This window comes from Dermacentor variabilis, chromosome 6 (genome assembly GCF_050947875.1).
Source record: "Dermacentor variabilis isolate Ectoservices chromosome 6, ASM5094787v1, whole genome shotgun sequence".
Taxonomy (NCBI): domain Eukaryota; kingdom Metazoa; phylum Arthropoda; class Arachnida; order Ixodida; family Ixodidae; genus Dermacentor; species Dermacentor variabilis.
Window position 1 is genome coordinate 188,318,140 of NC_134573.1, and position 22,191 is coordinate 188,340,330.

Here is a 22,191-nt window from a genome sequence, read left to right on the forward strand (position 1 = left end):
AGCGATTTTGCCACTACTGGTTTCGGTCCGCGGCAGTTGTTCCCTAAATATACAAAGAACTAAATGCAACATGTGCAGAAGGCCATGAAGGAATTGAAATTATTTGAGCGAAAAATTGTATTATGCAGGGAAGCGAGTTCTCACGCGAATTGCGAAAGCCTTCGTTGTCGCTCACCTGCAGTGATGTGCAGCCACCTGCGTGCAGCCAACATCACATCGCGTGGCCTTGCAGCAAGCTGGAGGGGCGTGGCGGCCAAACTAATCGCGTTCGACCTTGAGTGTGGATTTCAGGCAGCGTCTTTTAGCTGGCGCAGCAATGCGCTCGGCGCTCTGTATAATGCCGCATTTTTTCATACAATCCCAAAGCTGCAAAACGTACTAGCTCGTAAATGTGAGGGCTCTTTTTTTTTTGTTTAGTTTAACGCTGCGCGTGACCGTAAGTTCCATTTCACATACTACTAACCGAATCACCATTAAACACTGGGCGCCCTTTTAAAAGATGAAAATGGTGCAGAAATTTCGTGTTACTAGATTTCGCAAGAAAATGGATAAATATTCGAATCTCAGCAATAAGGACGTCTCTTTGCAAGATTGGCAGTGCCAGCCACAGTTACAGGAGTCACGCAATGCAACCGAGAAAGCACAGAGCGTGCAACGATGTTCTTGAACTAAAATCTGGCGCGAGATACGGAGGGGCACACACGTCGGTCGCCCGCATCGATGGCCGCACTCCCACGGGGTGCGAAGGTGCAATGCGTACGCGTTGGTGTACCGACCCTTGTGCGCGCATCAAACAACCTCGGGGAATCAAAATTAACGCAGGGCCTTCCATTTCTGTGCCCTCTGTAACAGTGTGTTGCTTTCGGACATTAAATCCTAATGATTAAATTAGTCGATTAATGTACTCGTATTTTCTCCAGCGCTCACTTCTGTGACATGACTTCCTAAATTCAAGTTAAAGAACTATTAGTACCAAGACGTGGGATCTGACTCCCGGCCCGCCTTGAATTTCATTGGCTAAACACTACTACGGCGTTACCTGAATAATGTTCTACTGTGAGGTCTACACATGGTCCACCAGTAACGAAGGAGTCGGGCGTCCAGCTGTGATTGATGTGCATCACTGGCGGCCTTGACATTTTCCGAAGCATCACGGCGCTTGCAAACCCGATTCCACTCCAGTTTGCGAACAACCGCTCGCCGTTCAGTTCTGCGGCGTAGAAGCTGGATTTTCTTACTAAATACACCAGGGTAAACTAATAGGATTGGTAATCAGAAAAAAATGTCGCGAGGTGTTTTTCTGGACAATTTTTGGCAGTAGCACTAGTTCCTAGTTCCAATTATGATTGAGTCTGTGCGTAGAAACCATACCACCGGCAACAGCTAAAGGAATGAAGCAGCGAAATTTATCCAAAACGAAGTAAACTTTATCAATGTCTGGATCAAAAAAACATGTTCGTTACTACCTTTAGACACCAGTTGTGCCCATGGCTGAAAACAACGGAGTGTTTTGCAGGAAACGTTCTCGGGAGGCCTGCGAATAAAGCGGGGTCGTGTTGCGATTCCAGTCACGCGATGATTTTCGGCGATTGCTGGAAATCATTGCGTGACTTGCTGCTGTAAACAACCACCTGTCATTTCTTGACTGTCAATGTAAGGTAGTAGTAGTGTATTGTACTCGTATACAAAATTCGCGCAAACGCGCGCAAGAAATTCGCGTGGTGAGTAAATCAGTTCTGCGGAAATGCTCAAGCTGGAAGACGCTTCATGAAAACGCAACGTTTCCATGCGCCTGGGAGTGGCAAAAAAATACAAAGGAAACTCAGGTTTGATTCTCGAACAGGGACGAATTTTTGTTCGATGGCAACGCCATCCTTATGAGAAACTCGCATGTGTTTACTCTGTAGTCTGAATAGCCACTTTCGAGTGGATAGCACTTATCATTTACGTAAAATTTGCGCCATGTAATTCACTGTATAGTATCGATGGCCTCTTTGTTCTTTTCGTCACAACCAACCTGAGCGCTGCTGCAGAACATTATGCGAATGGTATGCAGTATTCAAGTATCTTTTGGGCTGCCAAATACGTCTCGACATCAGGTATTTACTGCATTTATCTTTAATTTTATGCCGGTGCTCAATGTACAGAGTCTCCTTGGTTATCCCGTACGGCTCCGCTCCTGTATATGTATGGGCTTCTAGCGAAACAGTTCTGTGAAAACCCGCAAGATGAACGAGAGGGAAAATTGGCATCCACCTGCGAAGCGAGAAGGAAGCTCTCACAGGCTTTTCAGAAGGAAACCCACCCGGGAAACCCCTTTCTGGAAAAAAAAACACCGCATGAGCTTTCTCGCCCTTTTGTTTTACGCTTCTGCGCAAACACCCATGTTTACTTTCTGTCTTAGCTCGTTGAAAGATACGACATACTCCTCTCTTCGTTGCGTCTTACGCTTTCGGGAAAGGCGAGGCCTCTCACCTCCGGAATAACCAGCCCTCTTCCGACAATGCTCTTCTGCTTTGGATAGTGGAATGCGCTTGAACGAGGCAAATACGAGAGAACCGAGGAACCGCAGCCGCGGACAGGCACAGCCAGGCGGAGCCAGCGGCGCCCTCGAAAATCCCTCGTCGCCTCGAGGGCGTCCACGCCTGGCCGCACCGTTTCGGCAGACTGCGCTGCCTCCGATGAAAGAGCCTTGCCTCTGCCCCCACGAACGCTGACGGTGCACTTCTAGGCATACAACGAGCTTAATAATTATCTACCAACACAGTAAGTGATGCGCAATCATGACTCTCATTTTCATCCGAGGCATTTGACACAAGACGCCGTATACTACAGTTGCAAAAATGCGCATCATAGCAACAGAAGAGAAATTTTGTGCTGGCCTTTTGTCGACCACTGATATACACGTGGCACTAATAAGCTCGCAGCTATCACGCAAGCCGAAACTCCTCGAATTTTAGTCGAACAGCTTTCCTATATCGCTTGAAAATTGAAGTTGTCTTCTCCTACCACCACCAGCAAATGCGGCGAAGCCAGCTTTCAGTAGGTTAAGTGCACCCGTCGCACATGTTGTAGACTGCGCGATGCGCCTTGTCCTACTGCGGTGACACGTTCCATCCAAACGGCATTTGAACAAACGCCGGGGAGATTTTGCGCTCACACCTGTCCTCTTGAGGCACTGCAGCGTGTTAGCAGATCGAACGTCGCGATGTATTAAAATTTCCCGATTGCCATTTGTTCGGCATGTTGGTAAACTGGAAAGCATCTTTAGCGCCAGCAAACAAGGACAGAAGGAAGACAAAATGTCATGCGGTCACAGAAGCTTTCGGGAACTTTCCTTCATTATGACGGAAATCGATGCATTAGCGTGTGCGTGTTAGATATATATATATATATATATATATATATATACACAAAGATCCTCCGAATTTAAATTGGAAGTCGCAAGCTGCCATTCCAAACCTATCTCTCCTCCTCCATTTGCCCTTTTTGTTAGAACAACAATGTCAAATGTTAGAAGCAGCGCCATTAATGTAGACCGATGTTCATTCTTTTAAAGCAATTATTACCGAGTAAGCACAGTTTGTCGTCTTCTGGCTAGACGGTGTTTTGTACAGCGGTTAGGCCAGAACGTATGTGTGGGACATGTGGGCGCAAGAGAAGTCCTTTTTTGTGCCTAGCCGGTAAGCTTGCGAGTAAATTACGGTTCCCTTGCAAGCGCATAGCCTGACACTAACATCCTACTTAGTGAGCACAGAAATATAGTGACCTCGTCCGACCACGTGAGAAATACAAAAACTGCAAGGCGGCGTAAAAGGGAGTTCTTCGTCCGCCCATTTCCACGAGGCCTTAAGTTTAACGATCTCCCATGCATCGTCATTTGTTGCTGCGCTGTCCGGCCACAAAAGCGAGCAAACGCCGTTAAAAACGAAACAAGTTCTTTCCCCGCTGATGCGCGCGTATACATTTATTATACGTCGAAACTAGATAGCAACGACAATCTAGAGCTTGAACAGCCACAAGAAACCAAATATTAAGAAAAAAGAATAAATGAAAGCATTTTTGGAAATGCCGCAGCATATTGTCTCTCTTAACCCCCATGACATATGTCTAATGCTTTGTATTCGCTCTTACGTTTTTGTACGATGCATGCGCGAACCTGCAGCGTAACTTCAGAGCCATACCTATGAATGTCAATGACAAAACATTAAAGCGTGCATTCCACCCTGGAAATTCGTTCGTATAGCAAACAAACAAGAATTCGAGCGAGGGTAGAAAAAGTTGCTTCTTTAAGCGTGTGCTTCGATCGACGCGCAGTCGTAGTGGATCGTTTCAACATTCCTGACAATAGGTCTCATCGTTCTTGTTATTCCTGAAACTCGACGCACTTCTTTTCGCAGCAGCGTAATTCGAAAGCTTAAACATGAAACGGAGAACGAAGACAAAACGAAAATATCGAAGTTTTCAAGAACTGAAGAGCGAAGCGTCACCAGTTTCTGCCTCTTAAAAAGACTGGCCGAACTGCCTGGATTGAGCAGCAAAACATTTTTTGTTTCATTAAAGTATATAATTCTCATAACGTGCCGACATACATCACCTAGGTTTACTAGCGCGCTGGTGTCGCTGATAGTGCGAGCTGGTTGCTTCATTATTGCAGTGCCCTACTTCGCGGTGTGCCATCATCTCCCGCTTTGTTCGCCCTCTAACCCCAACCCCCCTTTTTTTATTTTTACGGTAACCTTCTTATTCTGAGACAGGCGTCAGTTCAGGAGCGGCTGCATAAACCTTCTCTAAATTTACCCGGACGGCGCCTACACGAGAACGAATGACTACCAAAGGTGCACACCTTTGTAGTGCAGGTTGGAGATATCAACCATCAACAAGAACAGTGCAGTGCAAGACTAGTGCTGTATTACGCGGTGCCTCCTTCGAAGATGTTGAACCCATAAAAAGGGACCGAGAGAAAGTGTCCCCAATATTAAACTACGGAATCTAGGTGTCGGAGATAGCGATGTGAGTGAAAGAAGGAACGCGCGTCCTTCCTCTCGGGTTCACCGTGGGGCCTCAGCGGCCGCTTGCTCCGCCCCGAAAACTGAGCTCGACGCCGGGCGTCGCCGCGACGGCGATGGCACTGCGCTTTTGAATCAACGCGTCTCGTCAACCGTCCGACATGGAACTGTCTTCCGACTCTCCGTACCGAGTGTCCGCGTCGTCGCTCACGTTTTAAAGCGAAGCTTTCCGTTGAATGCCCCCGTACTTCTTGTGAATGCTCGTGCGTGCCCAGGAGCTTCTTAAGTGATCTGGGCACCAAAATGGCTGTGCGTTCGTTCTGCAAAGCAAAATTCAATCACTAATACCGTTTCATTATTTCCATTCCCCTTTACTTGGTCGCACAAACTTGCACCGTACTGTTTGCAGCCATAAAAATATTTGCACGTAGCACCTAAAGCTCCACGTATTCATTCCCTGCCTTTCTATCGCTTTAAATTTTGCCCACGTAAGACCGGTTAAAGGTTTTTTCGTTTATATTACGGGTTTAATCTTGGTTATACTTTATTCTTAGCACGACATTAATGTCATCCCATCTTGTTTCTATTCTTCTATCCTTCACTACCTGGCGTTGATTCTTTCGTAAGGCAATCGAGGCTTACTACTTGAATGTCTCTGTATTTCTGAAGCTGCTTTTTCCCCAGAGGCGTCTTTGAATGCCGCTTTCTTTTCGACCACGCGTTCGGGCCGCTAAGCGAGCAGTTGGGCGCTCTTTATCTTGTCTTCAATGTCGCATCCTCCATTATCATTGCTCCTCTTCGATGTTCGTATCTTCTCACAGCATGATGGCGGCCGGGACTGGCTTGTTATATTTTGCGCCTCGCTCAAATACTTGCCTCGTTCATTTACCTTTTTTTCACGCCTGCCCACCGAATGCATTGATAATCTAGCGGACCGTCTTTATACCCACTGAGCGCACAGTCGTAGTTGGGGAGAACCGCATAAACATGGTGGCGAAGTGTGTGCCGTTCCCTTGAGGCGCTCTTCCGCGGCCGACTCGGTGATGAGATTGGCCGAAAGAAATTGAATGAGGGCGGCAAACAGGGGAGTGCCTGCTCGTCTCGCACCACGGCCGGGTAATTCCACGAAGCGCAGTGGAAGCCTGTCCGAAACTGCGCCCACGAAAAGCGATGGCTTCGTGCTGTGCGGTGTACCTCCGTGCAGCGCATTAGCAGCCTCGCGGGCACGTATCGGAGGCACGCTTCCGCTTCGCCAATCGGTACTTGTCGATACAAAACGCCAACGCATTTTGCGATTTGTGCAATAGCTACAATAACGAACAAAGAGGATTCAGTGAACGCGTCCACGAATTGAAAGGCTGCGATAATTCCTGAAGCGAAAGCAGTCACGTTTACGCAGTTTCGCTGAGCTTGAAAATCCGGACACGATACGAGTAAGTGCCACAATATCATATCTTGCGCAAGAAGTTTCGTGGGCATCTCTCAAAGTTTCGTTTTCGACAGGGTCAACTCAGAGAGTAAGGCCGCACGAGAATGATGTGCAGTCAACACTTGCGCCGTGCGCGTGGCAGCGTAGACAGTAGAGACTGCGTGCCGCCGTTGGGCCGAACAGCGCACCATCTCCGCGCACTGCTCGAAGGCCACCGCCTCAGTATGTGCGCTTGGCAGTGGCCGGATTTGAACTGCAGAATTAAAATGCCAACAAAAAAATTTGTCTCTCTCTTGACACTAGCTGCTTAGGATGAAGAAACGTATACTTTTCTCAGATAAAAACACAGAGCGGCTGTCATTTACCAACTACATCGCGTGTGTTTAAATTTGCACTGAACGCAAACACAATTCATGTTTGAGTTTCAGATTCGACAACAAGAAAGAAGAAAAAAGGAAACTCTCACCGAGATAAGATGCCAAATAAGGGACAAAAAAGAAGGCAAAATTATTAAGTTGTGGTGGCGCCACACGTACTCCGTCCAAAGTCAAATAGTTTCGACAGGTCTCTATGTAGTTGCCAGGAACGAGTTCCTCTCCGGTGATTTCGCTGGTCATGAACAATATTTCTGGAGCCTAATGAACAGCAGGCGGATATTGTGCCACCGTTTATGCGCGGCGTCACTGCCGCGCCATGCGAGACGCTGAGTGGCGCGTGTACAGGCTGCTACGCCGTCACGGCGGTGACACTCGTTTGTCCTGTATTTCGCGCGCTAAATGAACATGCGAAGATAAATTTGGCTCAGTGTTACATCCGCTAATAGGTTGCGTTCTCCCGCCAAGGGAACTCTCCCTTACAACGTCTCATGAGAGAGAGGAAAGGCAGGGAGGTTAAGCAGATGCGAGTTTCCGGTTTGCTACCCTGCATTGGTGGGGGTATGTAGGAGTTGGAAAGAGGGCAGAAATAGAGAGCAAAGAAATCAGGCAGACTCCTCGGGAGCTGCCTAAGTATGCGTAAGCATTGTGTCACTTGCTCGTCTCCACGCAGCCCGGTGTCATTATCAGTGTTATGAAACTTGATCGACCAGTACAAACGACAGCGCTGCGGCGACACGAGCTGCTGCTAAGGGCGGCGCAAGCTGTATTGATGACGCAAGCAAACTACTGCAGGTGCAAGCGCCTGGTGCGCTGTTTACATTCCGATCATTATAAGCCGTCATCTCTCTTTAGCGCCTTAACCATCCGCGTCCGACCATTGTCAACCACGATCAACCGTACTCCGGCGGCCGCTGCGTATGGCGCGGCCACGTGGTCTCTATCTTGAAAGCGATCTGCGATGGAGACAGTGCGCCGAGTGCTGATAGCTTCGTGTGCGTTGTGTTCTCGCCGCTTAGTTCGCGCTGAAGCGAGAGGCAGCACGAAGGTCAATTCTGTCGCTGCTGAGAGCCTTATCTCGAAAGCGATCGTCTTACGTGACGGCCGGACGGAGCGACGCGCGGACGGATTTCCTCGTTGGGTAGGCATAGAAATTCTTACGCATTTAAAAAAAAGAAAAAAATAACAGGAACAGGGAACGAAAAAGGCTTAGCAATTACAGGCGTTGACATGGGCCGGTCGATCTCAAGAAGCGCAGTAGCACTTGCACGACCATCTGATGTGCCAGTGTTGTAAAAGAACGTTTTATGAAAGTGTTATTCTCGGAACCAGCGCTCGTCCCCCCGCAGGGCACCTTCCGCGCGAAACAGCGCTTCTGTGCCGCGGCAGCCGTGCCGTGCTGCAGCCAACTAGTGCGTGTATAGCTGCATTGGTTGCTGTCAAGCGCAAGGCTTGCTCGTACGCCTTTCGCCGATGACGTTTTCGGGAAGCTCGATTATTATTCTTATTATTTTTTTTTTTTTACGGCGCTGAATGTATCTTGGGCGGGGAGGCCTGAAATAGCCCCATCGAGGCAGCTGCTCTCAGCCAGAGTGGCTGTCGGGAGGAAGGGGGCGGAAGCTGCTGGTGCCGACGCAAAGTGGTGAGGGTTTACGAGGAGGGCGTTCGTGAACATCATTTATTCGCGTAGCCATCTCTGCGAATCTGCTTTGAAAGGAGCCACATTTTCCCATATACTTGCTTATTTTTCACTCTTTCTCCATCAGCGTGCTCATTTATTTTTTCGGTAGTTTCATATCACTTATGGGCCGCTTGCCTTCTGCGTTTTTTTTTAGTTTTTTATCTTCTTCGGGAGCAACGGTTAGCTCGCGTTGTGCTGCAGGCAAGTTAATTTAGCCCTCAAGACAAGAAATATTCAATTCTGAAACTGTGGGATGCTTCTGATATGTAAATCAGAAAACAAGACATATCCTCTTGTTGCGTACAATGCTGATACAGATTTTCGTTCAAAATATTTTAAAGTGTGTTTCAATGAGCCCTCTGTTCGCTGAACCACTAGCTCATAACTTCCATGTGTGCGCGTTATGATACTGAATTACACGGTCATTTTTTATTAATTGCACTGTAAACGCTTTTCTGTAAAACATGTGCGTCTTGAACTTCTGGTCGCGAATATAGTTGAGTCCACATAGCGGATATCACTTCATCTGCAATAATAGGTAACTTCTTATATCACGAGTAATTAAATTTTCCACTATTGATTCACGTCACTTATCGCGATTGGTAAAGGCTATGGTTAACTTAAAATTGACAAGACGTCAGTGTACCATGCACCACCCACACCTTTCGCAAATAAAATAGAACGAACCGTATTGCTACAGGTTAACTAACTTTGGCGCTGTCTTCAAACATTCATACCCGATTATTGCATGTATTCGAGTATATCGCGTTTATAAAATGTCTAAAGCGGCGCAAAGTCTTTTCTAATTAAAGTGAAGAGATGAATTTGGCGCACGCAGTTATATTAGTCATCTTCCTGTTTCTGTCCACATGTATATGGCTTTTTTTTTTTCGCTCTCTTTTCTTTGGCGAATAGTTCTCTGCTTATCAGAGTCATAAATTCGGGCTAGTTGCATTCATAAAGATTCGTCGTGAACCGCACTCGGCAAGACAAAGACAGAAAGCGAGGACCGTGTCTTGTGGCTTGTTGCCTCCTGTTCTTTAGTTAGTGTAACGAATCGAAGCGCGAAACAGGATAAGGAATGCAGACGCACTGGACAGCATTTAAGTGTACGTGTCCGTACCTTTGTGTCCTGTGGTGCGTTTCGTTGGCCTTAGAAGTTAACCTAAAGTACTGATAAAACCATTTTTTGACGACGACGGTTAGGTGAAAGGCTAGCATCCCGTTCCGATGTTTCTTAGCAGGGATCAAGTGCGAAGAGGACACGTCCGTAGCCGGCGCTGCTGCACGGGCCGCGTGTTTCCCACGACGGCTGAGCTGCCCCCGTTCGGGTTCACTCTTCTGCACGGAAATGCGAACGAAGCTGTTTTGCTCGGGACCCGGTCGCTGCGGCGTTCCGCTGGGTGACATCGCCTCTGGGCCCTGCGCGAGCCTCGGCCGTCGACGCAGGACTGTGCCCTCGGTTCGAGCTCGGTGAACGAAGGCGTGCCGGTGTTATATATAACCCGCCCCCTCCTCCGGCAGAGAAAGTGGGCGCCTCTTGTTTTACGTCCGAAAACTGGGCCACCGGAACGCGCGCTCCAGCCTTTGCCGTGTGTGTATATATATAGGTGTGTACGGAGACCAGACATACTCCTTTCCCCTTTTCTTTCTCTACGTAGCCCCTCCCGTCCACCCTGCTTGCCTCTGCTGTCGCCAGGTGTTACGAGGTGGCTTGTCCTCGCCAACCGGTGGCACGGCACAGTTGTCAACGCGGTGCGAGGCTCCCGCGAGCGAGAAGGTGGTCGCCGCCCAGACGCGTGCTTCCGCTCATTCCACGCGGGCTGCACTGTGCAAGCTTCATCGTACGGATATTACCCGAATACCGTAGTTAGAGTTGCGTACAGCTTGCAGCAAACATTTTCCTTGCTTTCTTTTTCAATTTCTTGCTTTCATTTCATACTCATTACGTACTCATTGATTTCACTCGTTCCCTCATCTCTATATTTGTCTTTCGTTGTGCTACCTGTCACGGAAAAATTAGGCAGCCGCGTTGCAGTTTGCGATGGATCGTAATTTTTTTTCATTTTTTTTGCTATTGTGTTGAATATTTTTGACTGAAATAGTTGCATATTGTATGTTACGTGTTCCTGAGTCCAATTGCAAGCGGTCAATCATGGGAATACAGCCTCACGAGCAGAATGAGGCGGCCTTCTATTCGCGTTTGTTGTCGTCCGCCAAGGATCCATGTTTCATTGCTTATCGCACGATAGAGTCCCCACTGCTTGTACGGTGGTGGCAGAACCGGATACGCCATTAGCCTCGCCGGCGGATGCCCCGCTGTTCGCTGCTGTTGACAGGCAGGAATTTCTGGCGCGTGGTTTAGAGGCGATAGACCGGAACGCCGCATGCACAACGATTCGTTCGCACCAGTGGGTGAACCGCAGGCAGAAACTAGTTCGAGAACAGGCTTTCTGTGGGCACGAATACGGTTTCGCACACATTAGGTTCATTCCGTCATCGTTAGAACTTTGGTGGAATTGGCAGGAAACTGAGAAATTTCGTCTTCAAGAACGCACACCTCGCAATGATGGTGGGAACGAACGCCCGCGTTTACTAAGATATTTAAGCACGTCCAGAAGTCCTCCATCTTGTTATTTATTATTTGATGTAAACAAAGGTACATAGGCCAGCAAGAATTACGCTATTGCAAAAATATAGAAAGTAAGACAACAGCTGTGAGGAAATATGAATAAAGATGAAAACAAGAAAGCGCAAAATAAAGAGAGCCGTAAGCAAAATCACCGAACGAGTAAACCATCGAGTCATTCCCGAGTAGCCTGCCATTCTTTGCTTAAAAGCAGGTACTCTACTCCCTAGTCAGAATTAATCAGGCACCCTCCTACACGGCCTAACTCCTTGCCCACGAGGAGTGAATTTGGCTCATATATATAAATATACAGTCACTATTCATTAGTATTACGGGTCTGCTTACGAGCGCTCCTTCCCGTTACCATGATTATCTCTAGCTCCCTCGGCAGTTGTGGTTGCGATGGTGTCACAATCAAAGCTATGGCCAGCATTCGCTCCGCCTCAGCAAAGCGGAGAACTTGACGACGGAAAGCGGATTCTTTTACAGGAACAGCGCCGTCCACAGTGGCGGTCAGTAGTGGATAACCGCGCAACGAGACATCGGGGAAAGATCGACGTCCCGAAGAAAGTGCGCCACGTCTTCCACCGCATCGCGCCTGAACTTCTTTGGATATTACATCGCTATAGGCCAGCGTATGTGCAGAAGTGCGCATGCGCAAGAGCTACTCTTTCTCCGGTCACCCATTCGGCCGCAACAAGTTTGGTAAGGACCGTAGAAAAGTGGGCCACGGGAAAATGTTTGGTATATCAGTTACGCCGCATTACGTAAATACTGTGGAAGGCGATACATTCGTACAGTGAGTATATGAGATGACTGCATGGTTATCCCGGCTATGCACTGCAATAATTCTGTGCAGTCCCGGAAAGGACTGTGCTCGTTTCCTTCTAACATGAGGGACACAGTTCTCGATCCGTGCAATGAAACGACCGGTGCTTCGACGGCGGCTCTTCGCCGCGCAGTCTCTCAGCCGAGAACGCCTTCATTCGTTCCAGAGCTGTGGAAGCAAGGTGCGAAATAGTGAAGGATTGCTCACGCAAAATTTGCTTACAGATATGAAGCTAAGTTCACAAAGCTTCTATTTCCACGTGAAGTTTTTTATTGGCTGGCCGCCTTCGACAATAATATGACTGCCATCACGATTGGCTCCTACGAACACATTTAGCGCTTGGCTTTCTGTGAGTATGGGGCCTGAAATTTTGGTTATTAGCTATAGAGTATTTAAAGAAAGCAATATCGGACGTGATTGAATTGCGATGAGGAGAATCCGACGCCGGGAGAGTAACGCATGTCCCAAGTCGCAGTCTAAGAGAGATCTGACAAACAACGGCTTCTGTTACTCTATCATTTTTTTTTTCAATACCAACACGTAACGGGGATGCTAAAGCTGCTGCTGCAATGCAACTTTCAAAGTTTCTCCCATTTTTTTTCACGCGTCCGTTATTTCAGGAATCGTGTCATGGCTAGTTCTGCTATAAACATCGCATATTGAAACGCAAACTTCCCTTCTAAGCAATTGTGTTTTCGAAAAGAAGTACATGAGTGGGCTTCGGAGCACAACTGTATAGGGAACGCATGTAAACAACAGGTGCTGCCCGCTCTGAAAAGAAGCAGGAGCGAAATAATCAGAACCTTCTTGCTCGTGGTGTCCCTCAGTGAGAGGCACGTGCAAGATGCTTGCTTGTGGTATACGGTGCCATAACCAAAAAAAGTAAACCGAGATCAAATGGGGAGCGTAATGTAATTACGTTTCGGTGGCGGGCAATCACTGGAAGCAAGCACAACAGGCCTTTTACTCAATTAGCGATCGCAAATCACCACCCTCAACACATTTACTTCCCTCTCTAGGATGCATAGAGGTAGTTTACCCGTATAGTAACATTTTCATGAATCTGCTCTGTGGAAAACAGATAGTTGAGAGGTACATGACACGTTCATTTGTATGTGTTCGCTATATAGTGAGTGTTACAACTTGTTTATGAGCGCGCCTACCTTGTTGTAATCGGCATCGAAGCTTATGTGATATGACGAGGCTTATGGCATGACGTTGTCGTTCTGTCGTCACCGCCATTCAGTTGCCACTCGCGCACGCGCGTCACTTGCGCGTAGCTGGCAGGTTGACGGTGTGCTAAGGCGTTGCGCGGTGAAGACACACGACAGTTGCGTATTGGAGCGTCGTGCCGTCAGTTTTCTTCGTGCGTCAAAGAGCGCAGCCGGCAGCCTCTTCCGGTGGTACGCATACAGCTATGCAAATTAACGAAAACGGGCTGCGCAACTGTTTGCGAAATAATCCCTCCTGTCAGCGTCGAGTGCTCTTGGCTCGCGTTGGAGCGAAGGTTCGGCCGATGTATCTCGCACGGCTGCTGCTTTGTGGTGGCGCGACGAAGAAAACGCTGGGCGGTCGTTAATCGGGCTCCGCTTCCAGTGCGAGCCCAACCGCCGTTATCGTTAGGCCTTACTCGGCACAGCAGCCATTGTCCCTTCGATCGATGCTTTGTTGTCGTGTGCGGCGGCATTCGAGTCCCACAGGGCGCGCGTCTGTGGTTTAAGGCGAGGTCGGCTCCCGCCTGGTGCCAACGAACATTCATCTGCGCCACGCGCGGGGGCAGCGATGCGGGGGGCAATAATGATACGCACAGCTAGCGTGTTCGCACGGCCGCGTGAAGCGAAGTGACATTCGGTCGTGTAGTGAAACTGTCCGCAGATGCGAGCACATGTCTCAGTGCTCGCATATATATATATATATATATATATATATATAATACCGATGCTGGGCTATATCCAGCATCGTTCGCGGTTATTCGCAAAGCGTTACCAAATGGACTAACGTGTTTGTATAACGCGAGCATTTGCGTGTGCCACGACATAGGAACACGACGACGACAGTAACGACGATCGTGTGACGGCGACGGCATTTCTACTCCGGCCGTTCGACGCGAGTGTAGGACGTACTGGTTGGTGGGTTCTACATGGGCACTAGACGAATGTGTGCGGGAGAAACACGGACTGTGATGGCATCTGCGACTGAGTGATACAGTCATACGCGTCTATATATGTCATGTCGTCTATGTTAGAACGACGAGGACAACTGTACTTCGGTTACGTAGTGTTAAAACCTGTTCGACTTGGGCCCATCAGGGACGTGGTACAATGTCACACAACTGCTGTGTAGCGCTAACTGCTGCGTAAAAAGTACCGGGGAACGTGGACCGGCTCTGAAGACAGTCAGTCTGTCAGTCTGACACGGCGTCTCTATAAGTAATGGCCATCGTAGAAGGGAAGGAGCGAGAAACTGGCACGTCTCGAAGGGCTAGAGGCGGCCTTGGCACGAGGGAAGTATGCGTGCGATCGTGGCTTTTATATTGAGACCGCCACCAAAGGGCGGTGCGGATGTCGTCTTACAAGTAATGGAGACCGGATCGGCGGATTCCGACAGGGTCATTCTGGACTCGCTCTTGGCTTTCGCCAAGGAGGCGCAGCTCTTAGGACGGCTCTGAATACCCCCACCCGCCACCTTGAGTACCTTCCTATTCCACGCAATACGCCTTCGACCGATCCCTTAATAAAAACATGTTTTTGATCATCATTGGGTTAAAGGACACAAGTGACGGTAGACAGAGGTTTGATCGCACCGTCGGTCACGCGTTTCTTCTAACTGAAGAGACCAGAAACAAGGCGGGACAGGAACGTATACGTACCGCTATAAGCGCCTGGAACGAGGAGGCAAGCAATGATTCGTGCTAAATTGCCTGACTGTTTCTGCAGTGGTTTGGATGAGATCCTCAACGTACACCTCTCATTGCCCGGCTGCGTGCGGAGTCGGTAGCAAGTCGATGACCTCGTGTAGCCACGAGAAGCACATCCAACGCTTGTCCACAGTTCGCATTGTACCGATGCTGTGCCAAGAAGCACGTCGCGAGGTGCAGGTCACAACCGCTTCGACTCATTCATCGCACAGACGCGGCGATCGTGTGTATAACTCATTCGACGTTTGTCTTGAGACGCAGGTAGTACGTCGAGGAGGAGGAGGAAAGACAGGGACGTTAGCCACTCTAAATACCGGCGGGCTATCCTATTCAGGGTAAAGGGGGAAATTGGAATAACAGGTGATAAAACGAGGGAACAGGTAACAAGAAAAGCGCGCGCGAGAGAGAAAATAAATTGTGCAAAAGCCATCGAGCGAATAGTCTGAATGAACGAAAGAATGAGAGAAAGAAAGAGTGAACGAACGAACTCGTTTTTCTTGCCGAGTCTGACCACCGACCGCACACCACGATAACTGCCGAAAGAGCCGAAGAAAGCTGTTCGCTTTAAAATGTGTGCACACAATCACGACGCAAATGTGTCGGTGACACAGTCCATATGTTCCCAAGTAGTGACACAATCCCGGCGGCCACGGCGGCCGCATTTCGATGGGGGCGAAATGCGAAAATACCCGTGGTACTTAGATTTAGGTGCACGTCGAAGAACTCCAGGTGGTCGAAATTTCCGGAGTGCCTCACTATGGTGTGCATCATAATCAGATCGGGGTTTTGGCACGTAATACCCCATACTTTTGTTTTAAAGTAGCGATACAACACGTTTAGAGCATTTTTGTGTTGAGATCAGTCTAAAAAAGATGTCTGAGGAAGTTCCCCTCCGTCAAGGGGGGAAGTGGGGTGGGGTCGTCCCATTTGTTAAGCATTGCGCTTTTCTAGCTACAGTAGGGCAGCCACAATGTAGTTTCCTCGCAGTCTCCTTGCAGCCGCAGATGTCGCATGAATGGGCTGTCAGCCACTTCAATGCGAAATGGATATGCATCCGTGAACGCCACCCCGAACCGCACGTGATACAGCTCGAGGTATCCCTGGTGAAATACGGAGTTGCAGACGATGATCCAGGTTGCGGAGATGTGTGTCGGTGAAATGGCGCCGAGGAAGTGTTCGCCAGTATTTACAGAATTTAGATGACTGCAATTTGATGGAGAGAGCGTAACCTTTTATTTCAAATCAACAAGATTTGAGTCCGGCGTCCTTTTAGTGGGTCTGGGCACCCGCCGCGGACGCGGTTCCGAGACCTTGTCTCGAAGCGGCTTCCTCGGCTCGCTGGACGGCCCAGAGTTGTGCTGTCAGGTCAGAGCTGAGCAGTGCGGTCATCCAGCGTGACTGGAGGCTGGCGGTGGAAGAGACGGAGGGGTCGGCACTGCCCGACTTGTTTGTTAGGTTCCGACACTCCCATAACATGTGATTTAGTGTGGCAACCTCGCCACACGATGTGCATCTGTTTGTAGTGTACGTGTCTGGATACATGGCGTGCATAAGTCTGGGGTTTCTGTAAGAGTCTGTTTGTAATTGTCTGAAGTGTACTGCTTGCGTCCTGTCTAACCTAGCGTGAAGGAATGGGTATATGCGTCTTTGTAATTGGTAGTGTGCCGTGATGTCGTGAAAACTGGTCATACGATCCTCCCATGCCCAGACGTTTGCAGTACCCCGCGGGGGCTCTTCCTCCGATGCTGCTCGGTGAGTCAGGCCTCGAGCGACGCCGTGAGCCGCTTCGTTGGGGGTGCTCATTCCAGTGTGTGCCGGGATCCATAGCAAATGCCTTCGGTTATCAACGTCGGCCTCTCCCTGGTGTATGGGATGTCGCTGGAGTATCTGATACGCCTCTTGCGAAATGCGCCCATTTGCAAAATTGCGAATTGCCGTTTGCGAGTCGCAGATCACGTATGTAGCTTTGGTTTGTGTGAGGGCCAGTGCTATGGCCGCTTCCTCTGCCGCTTCGGCATGTGCCGTGTTCACGGTGATGCTCGTGAGGTGGTTGCCTCGGTGGCTAGTAACTGCCGCCACGAAACTCTTCCTGTCTCGATGAATTTGATGGATGAATTTGCCTTTTCTCGCGAGTATCGTATCATACGGAGATAAGTCCGGCCATGAGCTTCCGATAAAAGGCTTCGTGTAAGACTGAAGACGCGTAATAGATGGAGCGGAGAAGCATATCGGTTACATTAGTCAGGCTCCTTCGCAGCGCTCGCACCGCGGCTTTGAGACGGAGCGTCGGCGTTCTTGGGCGACCCGCAACCGGTGGTTGTGCGCCGACACTCTCGGAGCGCCGGCGGCGTGGGCAAGCGCGCGACGTCGCACACGCGGGCCACCTCCCGAAAATAGAAGGCCTGCCGGCCCGCTTAGTCTGCAGCGCTTGGGCCAAGACGAGGATGCAGGGATGCATACGCACTCTCCGCAGGGATTCTTCCTCGTGGTGTATACTCGTTAAAGTGTAGTGATCTAACTGTACTATGAATGCATATTGAAATCTAAAGTGGCATGCACAAGACTATGTACGTGTTTGCGCGCGCATGTTTGAAAGAGGGAGAGAGAAACCCCAGTTTCCATATGGCGCCAGTGCCTGTAGTGACGTCACAGGCAAGTTCACGGTCTTTGCGTGCGTCTCGGTTGCGCTGGATTGCTTAGCGAAGACGACAGGAAGCGACTCGAACGAAGAGGGGACTCATCTATTTTTGAGCACTGGAGAAGGGTGGGCGTGCAACGTAACTATAGGGAAAGCCAGCGCAAAATATAAATGAGCGAAAAGAAGAAGCTGGTAGCACGGGTGCTGTGTCTGTGCTTCCCGTTGCACTTCTATCTTCTTCCACCAAAAGCGGAAGCGAAACACATGCGCTGCTTCGTGCGCATCCCCACTGCGGAAAGCCGACGACGATGGAGTGCAGGCGCCGTGCTATCCATCAGGCCATACTTGATCCAATGGTTGGCCGGCATGCAGCGGAGGGAGAGAAAGGCAAGGAAAAGGCATGGGAGGTTAACCAGCGGTTATCTCCGGTTGGCTACCCTATACCGAGGGAAGGGGAACGTGATCTGATAGATGAGTTAAGAATACGAAAACACACGCGCGCGCACGCACGCCCACACACACACACACACACACACACACACACACACACACACACACACACACACACACACACACACACACACACACACACACACACACACACACACACACACACACACACACACACACACACACACACACACACACACACACACACACACACACACACACACACACACACACACACACACACACACACACACGGCATCGGCTAAGTTCAACGTCGCTGGTCAATTTGAGTCGGAAAACGGCCAACTGTTTTGTTCATGAACTACGACAAATAACTTCGCAAACGGAGGGTTGGGGAGGTTGCTAAGGTCCAGCTGATAGCGGCCTCTTCTTCAGGACTGTTCCTCGCTAGGTCCTGGCATCCCCGCAACGTTTGTGCGGCGCAGGTGAAGCGTTTCCAAATTATAACCTTGGTTGCATGCTACGCTTTGCTTACATTTATTTATTTATTTATTTATTTATTTATTTATTTATTTAAGATCGCTTTAACACGTTGGCGACTCTTTTTGCCATCTACACTGCGACTCGTATAATGCTCGGGCACGCATGTTCGCTGGAATTCTTCGCCATTGACCTGCCTCGCCCACACGCCGCTCAAAGCAGGGAGAAAGAGGTGAGGCTGGGTGAGAACTACGCCAGTGGCTTGTTTGTTTGTTTTGCTTGCTTCGGTCTAAAGTGAAGTTAGCCTCAAGTTAAGCTTGCGCGTTTCCCACGGTTTAGTGGGAAAGCGCTGCGATTCTTCGCAGAGCCGCGATGTGGACTGCCTCAGTAACTGGCCGCGCCAGAGGTGCTGTCGCGCTCTTGCAGCGCATATGCCCGCGCGAGATGGTGCTGCTCAGCACCTGCGGCCGCTGCTAGGTCAATGAAGACTGAGCGAGGAGCAGCTGTGCACAGTAGTTATAGAGAAGTGACGAGCTGGCGCGAGAAGAGGCCGCTCAGGACGAGCAGCGGCGCCAAGCGAGGGCGAGGACGATGCACCAGAAGATGAAGCGCGAACTATTTGACGTCGCGTGCAGACATAACCGACTGAGCTTCGCTTCGCATATGCGACAAGCCAACGGCGCGCTAGGGCATATATAGTTGCTCCATTGATCAGGCACCACTAACGAAGTAGGTCTTTAAAGCGAAGCTTTCTTTGCCTCTGCCTTCGACTTTCCCACTGCTGTGGCTGCTGCTGTCTGGCACACCGGGTTGGAGGAGGGGGGGGGGGTAGTCAGAGCGCGTGTGCACGACAGGAGGGAGGCATAAAGGAGAAGCGACGCGAGAAACTAGTTCGGGCCTCACCGCGTCGAATCTGCAAAACGCCTTCTGGAGCTCACTGGGCGTCGCCGCATTAGCCTCTTGACAGCCGTAATTATCCGTGACCCCCTCAAAAGCATTGCAGACACTGCAGCGCTCTACACCCCCAGAAGGGACGTAGATAGAACTGTAGAGAGGAGGGAGGAAAAGAGGCAGTTCCCATACAAGGGGGAGGGGGGAAATGTGACGTGAGAAGGCAAGTAAACACTACTACTATATAGAAGCAACAATGGTTGCGGGCAAACTGGGTAAACTTATGTTCAAGGTACGATACAGTACGTTTGTGCTATGTGTGAAAAATAAACACCATGCAAATATGTCAAGCGGACAAATTGCGCAGGGTGTGCAGAAGCAGAGCCGCATTAGTTAAAGCGCACCGCAGGGTCCAGGCGACACTACGGAAGGGGTCGACCGTCAAATCAACACTTCTGTGCCCGCCGCGGTATCTTTGCGGCTATGGCATTGCTAGAGGTCGCGGATTTGATCCCAACCGCGGCAGCAGCATTTCGACGGGGGTCCTCCCTGGAGTCCTCCACTACGGCGTGCCTCATCATCTGATTGTGGTTTTAGCACCTACAACAGCCCCATAATCCAATTCAAGTTTAATACTTGCCACAGTGTGATGTGCCATGTGAGGCAATGACAACGCTCAACCCTCTCAGAGGTTATAAAATATGGCGCACAACAACGCCTCAAGCAAACACCTCTTCCTGTGTGTTCTGTGCAATACGCAGACAAACAGCAGGGGTACACGCAAGGTAACGTTTAACATCAACACACCACTCCCGTGTTAGTCTAAACATTGAAGTAATTAAGCTTTCACAGTCAAAATAATCGCTAATTATCGTCAATCAAAGCAAACCGCACAGAAAGCTTCGTTTGCATCGATTCCCACAGTGCGTGGGATCTGCATAATTTTGTTCTTTAACACTTTCTGCAAAAATCGAAATACCTTAGAGAGAGACAGAGGAAAGGGGAAAGGCAGGGAGGTTAACCAGAGGGGAAGATCCGGTTTGCTACCCTGCGCTGGGGAGAGAGGGGAGGGGGAGGTAATGCGATAACAAAGTAGAGATAAAGAAAGGAGCACAGACATACAATAACAGTCGATCACTGTCACTGCACTGCACAGTAGCACTTGCCGCGCTATAAACATCTGTCCAGGCTACAGTCGCTTGTCCAATTCTGTTGCCTTTAAAAACTGCAACAGTGCCCTCGTCGCCCTCTGCTGCGATGGCCTTGTGATGGCGGCATTTGAAAATAAGTTCCTCTATTAGAGGTCTGTTGTATCTGTGCAACGTTTATCAAGCGTGTTGTCTCTTGCCACTGTAGGCCGCGTATCTGATGCACGCGGTCATTGTTCACATGTGCTATTGTATCGCTAGCCAATCGCATGCCTCGGCTGCACCCATGCTCCCTTTATAAGGCGAAGCCACTGAATCGTTGCTGTCTGTTATGTTCGTGTTGCTGTCCGAATAAATGCTTGACTTCACGGCGTCTCTGGTCAACAAGGTCTTCGGTCAAGACGCGCTATCGCGATTGCGAGCGATTGTCTCTGTAAATTATAGCGAGGACAGTCACAGAGAAGGTGCTGAAGAGTCTCCTCGTTACCACAGTCATCACACGAGGCATCGTCGGCCCATCCGATTCGGAAAGCAAAAGACTTGGTGAAGGCCACCCCTAGTCATATTCGACAAAGCAGGGTAGCTTCGCGACGGCAGAGTCCAGCTGGAATGCAAAGGCGTAGAGAGGAGTCTAGGTTGTGCAGCCGGTTGTTTTGAAAACTTCTTGCGTTCCACAAGGAGAACGTGATATCACGGCTGAGCACTCGAAGTTTTCTAGCGACATCTGTCCTTGATAATGGTATTGGCTCCTCTTCGTCCCCTTTAAGAGCCGACCGAGCAGCGTTATCGGCGTGTTCGTTCCCTATGACGCCGCAGTGACTTGGAAGCCACTGAAATGTTACGTGGTGTCCTTTCTCAGTCAAGGTATGGATTAGTTCCCTAATCTCTAATACCAGTTGTCCGTGTCGTCCACGCCGCAGGGCTGATAGCAAGGACTGCGGTGCTGCCTTCTAGTCACTGAATATTGACCATCTTCGAGGTTGTCCTTGGCTGACGAGACGAAGTGCAGTGCGAAGAGCTGCAGGTTCCGAGCCATCGGTATCATTAGGTGACGTGTCTTGAAACTGATGGTGGTGGCTTTCGCTGGGAAAACCACGGCTCCAGAGGAACACTGGACAGTTGCCGATCCATCAGCATAAGTATGTACGTGGTCGGCGTACTACTCGTGCGAAAGGAGCAGAGTTAGTTGTTTAAGAGCAGGTGATGACAGCTCAGATTTTTTCCTGATTCCTGGTACGGCGAGGTGCACTGCAGGTCGAGCCAAATACCATGGAGGAATCGATGGCTTAGTTGCGGGGGTGAAGCCTGATGGAAGGCAGGTGTAATAATACGAAATCGTAGTACAAAATGATGCCTGCGGCCTTTCTGACGGTAGCGTTGCCAGATGGTGGGAACGGGCACGGGCAACTTGCCTAATGTGCACTCTCAACACCTCCATCGCAATGTGTGTTTGTATGGGTTGGTCCCGGGCGATCGCAATAGTCGCTACTGTCGATGTGCATTTTGGCAAACCAAGACAGACTCTGAGAGCCCGAGCTTGAATAGCCTGTAGAGCACGAAGATTTGTCTGGCAAGTGTTGGTCAGTACGGCCAAACTGTATCTCAAGAAGCCCAGAAAAAGAGCCCTGTACAATACCAGCATTGCATGCACTGACATTGCCCAAGTCTTTCCGCCCAGAAACTTGAAAAGCTGGGAGATTGCTGTCAGACGCTGTTTCAAGTATGTCACGTGCGGGCTCCATGAGAGATCTCTAT

The 22,191-nt window shown here is 49.6% G+C and overlaps 1 protein-coding gene across 4 annotated transcripts in view; it reads right to left on the reverse strand.

Moving 5' to 3' along the window:
- Positions 1 to 22,191, reverse strand: part of hlk (hulk) — a 140,009-nt gene that overhangs the window by 99,188 nt on the left and 18,630 nt on the right. The window lies entirely within an intron of this gene.